We start from the raw sequence: 7,324 nt of genomic DNA on the forward strand, positions 1-7,324 counted from the left end.
ACATTCCCACCAACAGTGCAAGAGGGTTCCCTTTTCTCCATACCCTCTCCAGCATTTATTGTTTGTAGATTTTTTGATGATGGCCATTTTAACCAGTGTGAGGTGATACCTCATTGTAGTTCTGATTTGCATTTCTCTAATAATTAGTGATGCTGAGCATCTTTTCATGTGCTCTTTAGCCATCTGTATGTCTTCTTTGGAGAAATGTCTATTTAGATCTTCTGCCCATTTTTTGATTTGGGTTGCCTGTTTTTATGATATTGAGCTGCATGAGCTGTTTGTATATTTTGGAGGTTAATTTCTTGTCAGTTGCTTTGTTTGCAAATATTTTCCCCCATTCTGAGGGTTGTCTTTTTGTTTTATTTATGGTTTCCTTTGCTATGCAAAACTTTTAAGTATAACTAGATCCCATTTGTTTATTTTTGTTTTTATTTTCATTATTCTAGGAGGTGGATCGAAAAACAACTTGCTGCAATTTATGTCAAAAAGTGTTCTGCCTATGTTTTCCTGTAAGAGTTTTATAGTGTCTGGCCTTACATTTAGGTCTTTAATCCATTTGGAGTTTATTTTTGTGTATGGTGTTAGGGAGTGTTCTAATTTCATTCTTTTACATGTAGCTGTCTAGTTCTCCCAGCATCACTTATTGAGGGGACTTTGTTTGTTTGTATGAATATTTGCATTCCCATCTTTAATCATCATAGAGACCTAGCTTCTGATTTCTAAATTCATTCTGATTACTAGGACAAATTCCTAAAACCAAACATTCAGTGTTGGACTGATTCATTTTTCTCCTTTCTACAAGCCTGACAGAAATCTTACATTTCTGATTGTCTGATGTTTTATCCTCATTTTCAATATATTCAAAACAGTCATTTCTAAAACTCTTTCATTGAGTTTAAGTTAAGTGATTAAAGTGTAATTCAAAGTTTTTCTTTCCATATCATGGCATAAATATAATAACTGCTTTCATTTATTCATTGCACAGAAGGATAGTGTATTGAGATATTAACATGGGCTTTGTTCTTGCTGCAGCAGAACACAAGAGGTGCCCCACAGAAAGTAGAAATATTCTGATATCAGTCTCCCTTCCTGTCTTTTATTCTTAAAATGTGAACTTCTTGAGATTATGTTGGGTTGGCCCAGAGGAGGATGGGGGGTGGAGGAGAAGGAGCATCACTGGGTGAGGAAGGGGAGACACTGACTCATCTGCCGGGCTGCGGGTTCAGTGAGACTGGACCCTGCCCCCTGCCTCCCATGTAGCGAATCTGGGCTGGAAGCTCCCAAGTTCTAGTGTCAGTCAACAAAGTCCCCAAGCCTAGATGCAGCACAGAGTCATGTGACATGGCCATTTGAGAGTGGCATGAACTTCCAAATATTTTAGCAATTAAGGGCCTCCATTTCCTTTACCCTAGGCAAACAGAAGGAAATCCATGACTAAGGTTGGAGTTTGAACAAATCTGACCGAAGAAGAAAGCTCCAAAGAGATTAATACCAGCTTAAAAAACAATACTGTGGCCCTTATTTATACTCTTTAATTTCTTGAGGTATGCCAAGTTCTTTACATAAATGAAGTCTTATTTAAAGGTGATAACCCTGTGAGTATGGTACTGTTCTTCTCCAGATGAAGAAACTTATATTAGTTCATCCAATATCGCATTGCTGGTGCGTGGCTGAATTATAGTCAAAACCCAGATTTAAAGTGTGGACTTTTAACCATTTTTCTCTTCTGCTTCAAGATGACATATATAAAAGCATTTTGTAAACTATAAAGCTTTATATAAATATAACACAAATGCAATATAAGTTGTAACTACAAATGTAGTAGGATATTTTTTATATTAAGTTTCCTTCCCTACCTGCCCTTATCCACCTCTCTTTGAACTTGTTATCCTTTCCACCAGTAAAGCTGAGCCATGAACACAAGGCTAACTTCCCTGGATAAAGGGAGGGCAGATACCTCCTATAACAAAGAAGTCATTGCTTGGCTTTGAGTTTCAAATAAAATGTTTTCATACCCAGAGGAAAAATAATCCTCCAAAAGCCAAAATGCTTTTGATTAGTCAGAGCTAGGCACTAAAGTGGAAGGAGGTTATATTTTGAATTGCAAAAAAGACCAGGTTTAGAGGACTGAGCTCAAAGAGTTTGCAAAATTAGGTCATAAAGTAGAGAAGGAAGAGGATTTAATTGATGTGAGACCGGGGTGGGTCACTGAGACAGTTTCCAACACCCTATTCTCTGAGCCTTAGCTGCAGGGAGTGTGAAATAATAGGACCCCCAAGGAGGCTTGGCAGAATAACAAAGCTAGTCAGCTGGGCCCACCGGCTTTCCAGGGAATATCCTGGAAAGAGTATAAGCTGCCTCAAGGGAGCTTGGCATTCAGCCTGCCAATGCAGGGACATGGGGCTTAGGTGATAAAAATAGCACCTGTGGATTGGCCCAGGGGAGCCTGAGGGATGCACACATTCTGAGGTGGTGCAGAGAAGGCAGCCAAAGTTTTCTGGGCTTTGTAGAGACCAGGATGTCTTGTGAACCAGAAGAGACCCAAGTTTGAGATAAGGAAGCTACAAAATGTAAAATCCTCAAGATCACAATCATGGCAGAACCTGGACATCATCAAGGCTTCCAGCTGATGCTCAGTAACCCAGGCAGGTGCCAAACAGGATAACCATGGCCAGGCAGGACTGCAGTGGGATCCAGGGGTCAGAAGATGGCGGCAAAGCAGATGCTCCCCTCCTCATAAGAAACAGCACTCAAACCACCCAAAGACAGACCACCCTCTCCATGAAAAAGAAAAGCTTTCTTTCCTCAAAGAGACTGAGTTAACATGGAAGAGACTAAGTCGTAAACGGAAAATTGCTGAGTGACCTTTAAAAGACAAGTAAGGGCACAACAGTCCACTGTAAATCAAGTGTCACTTGATTTATATCACTCAGTATCACTTGATATTTGAGTCATAATGTGAATATTCAGATCTGACTAAACTACATTTCCTATTAAATAACCATTTCCTGTTGTACTGTCTTTGAGGACTATAACAGAAGATACTCTGTCACCAATGGAAGCATCCACCTTTGGCTCATTGTAATGAAAGCTGTAACCTCTCTTTTGCAATCTAATTCCAAAACAGTTAATCATTCCTTAAATATTTATTGAGTGCCTGTGTGCCAGGCTCTGTAGTCATACTGAAGATACAGTGGTGACAAGACAGAAATGATTCCTTCCCTCATGGAGTTTACAAACCAGCAGCAAGAAATACATAAAGATGCTTAGTGGTCCAGTGTGGTAACTGTTACAATGGGAGGGCACCAGCAGCTATGAAAAAGCATAGACAGGCCAGTTTGAGCACAGGATAGGTGTAAGGCAGTAAGGGAGCTCTTGGCTGATCCCTAGAGGGAAAATCAGTCCCTGATAGGAGGTGATATGGGGGTGTGGGTGGGGGGACTGCTCTGGCAGTAAGAACAGCAGGTGCAAGGGCTGGAACTATATGCGAACACGTGATACTCAGTTTGGCTAGAACATATCTATGTGTCCAGATTTTTCTTTCTTTTAAATGGCATCTTTGCAGATGAATCACTAAAATCTTAAAGCTCCACTGTCCAGGATCCATAAATGTTACCTTGAGTTTCTTAGGCAAGGCTTCTCCTATTCTCTTGACATTATTCCAACTGCACAGTCCTCATAGCCCAACCTTGAGTTCAGTCATTCTAAGATCAAAATGGGATAATGGAGGGCAGGAAGTTAGCTGTCAAGACATTAAAGAATCGACCTCCCCAGGTATGCTCTATAAATATGGCCATGGTGAATAATAATATAAATAATGCCTACTGTCAGAGGTTCCAAAATGTTCTCAATTCTTGGAGTCCTTAGTGTCTTCGGAATTTTTTCATGGCTCCTCTAGGCACAGATATATCTAAAAATTCCACTTACTAAAGTAGTTAGGACACAGAAACTGCCAAGATATCAAAAAGGAATGTAGCACAATCTAATGTTGAATCTGTGAACTACCTTGAGCTAGTATTGCATGTGGTGTCCAACATATCAAGTATTGCTGTGTTAACCTCAAAAAATTTAAAATATCCTGCGATGTCTCTGTGAGTTTGCCGCAGCACTCTGGGATGCCTTGCTGCAGATCTAACACAACACATATGTGCCTCAGATCCACAGCTTGCCTTTCTCCAGCTCTGCTCAGTCTTTCAGAAGAGCTGACTTCTGTAGGTGCCCTTATCAAATGACTTACAGCAAGGGAGATTGGACTGTCTACTTTGGAGTGGGGCAGAGTGGGGAAGAAGCAGGTCATTCTCCCATTCTCTCTACGCTCAGGTAGCAGAGAGTTTGGCAGCAAAAGAGTCTTCTCCACAGCCCACCTCTGGTCAGACAGCTTACTGTGGTCCTAGCTCCTGTCAGGTGGAAGCTGATCCACCAGGCTCTTGTGAGACTGCCCCCTCCCTCTGTCTTCCAGACTAGCAGTATGTGGTAGGCAGCTTCTAAAACAGCCTCCAATGATGTTCACTGCTATGGGTTGAATTGTGTCCCCCACAAAAAATATGTATTGAACTCCTAACCCTCAGAGCCTGTGAATGTGACCTTATTTGAAGATAAGGTTTTGCAGATATAGTCAAGTTGAGATCATTAGGGTGGACCCTAACCCAATACAGCTGCCATCCTTATAAAAAAGGAAAAATCTAGAGAGAGACAAACACAAACACAGGGAGAACATCATGTGAAGATGAAGGCAGAAATTGGGGTGATGCATCTACAAGACAAGGAGTGCTAAAGATTGCCAGCAAATCATCAAAAGCTACGAGAGTAGCATGGAACTGATTCTCCCTCACAGCCCCCAGAAGGAAAAAAACCCTGCTGACACCTTGATTTCAGACTTCTAAACTCCAGAAATGAGACAATAAGCTTCTGTTAAACCACCCAGTTTGTACTATTGTACTTTGTTACCGCAGCCCTAGCAAACTAATATACATACTTCTGGTATTCTCACACTTGTGTAATCCTCCCCCCCTTTGAGTGTGGGCTGGACTTTGTGACTCACTTATAATAAATAGAAAACAGCAGAAGTGATGGGATATCATTTCAGATATAAAAAGACTGGGGCATGAGTGAAATAGGTGAGGGAGATTAAAAGGTACCAACTTTCAGTTACAAAATAAATTAGTCAGGGGAATGAAGTGTACAGCATGGGGAATATAGCCAATAACATTGTAATGTCTTTATATGGCAAAAGATGGTAGCTAGGCTTACCATGGTGATAATTTTGTAATGTATAGAAATATCAAAATACTATGTTGTGTGCCTGGAACTAACATACTGTTCTATGTCAATTATACTTCAATAAATAAATTTTTTAAAAGACTGGGACTCTATCTTGAGTGCACTCTTTCCCTCTCATAGACCACTTGCTTTAGGGGAAGCCAGCTGCCGTGACGTAAGGGAACCCTGTGGAGAGACTCACATGGCAAGAGACTGGAGCCTACCAACCTTCACCTAAGTGAACTTGGAAGTGGATGCCTCATCTTAGTCAAGCACCCATAGGTAAGACAGCAACCCAAGCTAATAACTTGACTGTAAGTTCATGAGGGAATCTGAGCCAGAGGTAAACATCTAAACCACACTAATATTCCCAACCCTCAAAACTGTATGAGATAATAATTTTGTGGTAACTTTATGGATAATTTGTTACACAGCAACAGATAATTAATTTAGGATGGTAATGACTTCCTGCTGCTGTTAATTCCTGGATTACCTAAGTGTCCCCCATTTGGTTTCTCAGCTTTTCTATCACCTGTTTAGCCAGTCTGGTATTAAATCTCCTGTTTTAACCTCAGAGTAGTTTCTATTTGGAGCCTGGCTGATACTTATACACAATATCACACATTCTAAGGTACAGAAATAATATAGCTGCTAAACAGTATCCATATTTGTTTTATACAAAGGTAAGCTTCGTCTGAGAATTTTAATGAACATTCCAATAAATCAGAACACAACAGACCCTGCTCTTTTTCTTGTAGCCAATGGCCTGAAGGTAGTGTTTCATGGGAAAGAATGTTAATTTACACCTTGATTCATCAAAGACGTCTTCAAATAACTGTCAGTGAGAAAGAGGTAGCATTTCTAAGGTCATCCCAGCATCCCAGGCTCTTGGACATAGATGAAGCGAACATTTATTATTTATGTACTGTCACAGCTATGTAGTCATAAAAAATAGCTGACATTCCACATGTCAATTCTGAATTCCAAAGAGCTTAATAGAAAAATTACAACTTAATGCCAACTCCAATTCCCTTAATTTCTAGAGCAGTAGTTTCTATTTAGCAGGTTTCCCAACAATCTGAAATAAAGAAGAAAAAGATTTTTTGTCTGTATTATTCATCTAAAAAGGTATTGAGGGACATTTATCTCCTCTTCAAAATCCTTAGTCTAGGAGCTTGCATGGGGACTCTGCAAACTGTATTGCTTTCTGAAATATTTCTGTGGGCTATGCATCTGCCTATGATCACTCTTGTTCATTTTCTCAGACTCCCAATCTGTGTGCTTCAATTCCTGGGGAGTCTGACTACAAATCAGAATACTGCATTACACATGCAGGGGTCACAATTAGAAAGTTTTCTCAATTATAATTAATTATCTGTTTGCATTTTATCATAGAAGCCACTAGACTACATTCTTGGTTCTATGGGCCTATATATATAATAGTTGGTTGAAACTGTGTGTTTGGGGAGGGTAGACAGAATTGGAGGATTCTGAAGAGTAGGTGATGGTTGTGGTGGTGATTTTTTAGGACAATTTATACATCTGAGGGCCTTGAAAATATCTGCAGGTGTGGGGTATTTGTGGGCAAACCTTGGGAGCAAAGAACTCTCTACTAGCTATTCCTGCTTTACATAAAAATTATGCCTTCTCACTGAGCCACACTGAGTGCAATGTAATGTTCTGATATGTTCAAATGATGAGCCACCTAAGAATGAAATAAGCTGTGGGCACAATAGCCTCCAGTGATAAGAGGAACGTGATTCGCTATTTACAATAGCCAGGACATGGAAGCAACCTAAGTGTCCATCAACAGATGAATGGATAAAGAAGATGTAGCACATATATACAGTGGAATATTACTCAGCCATAAAAGGAAATGAAATTGAGTTATTTGTAGTGAGGTGGATGGACCTAGAGTCTGTCATACAGAGTGAAGTCAGAAAGAGAAAAACAAATACCATATGCTAACACATATATATGGAATCTAAAAAAATGGTTCTGATGAACCTAGGGGCAGGAAAGGAATAAAGACACAGACGTAGAGAATGGACTTGAGGACACGGGG

This window comes from Balaenoptera borealis (assembly GCF_965194805.1).
Source record: "Balaenoptera borealis genome assembly, chromosome: 8".
Lineage (NCBI taxonomy): Eukaryota > Metazoa > Chordata > Mammalia > Artiodactyla > Balaenopteridae > Balaenoptera > Balaenoptera borealis.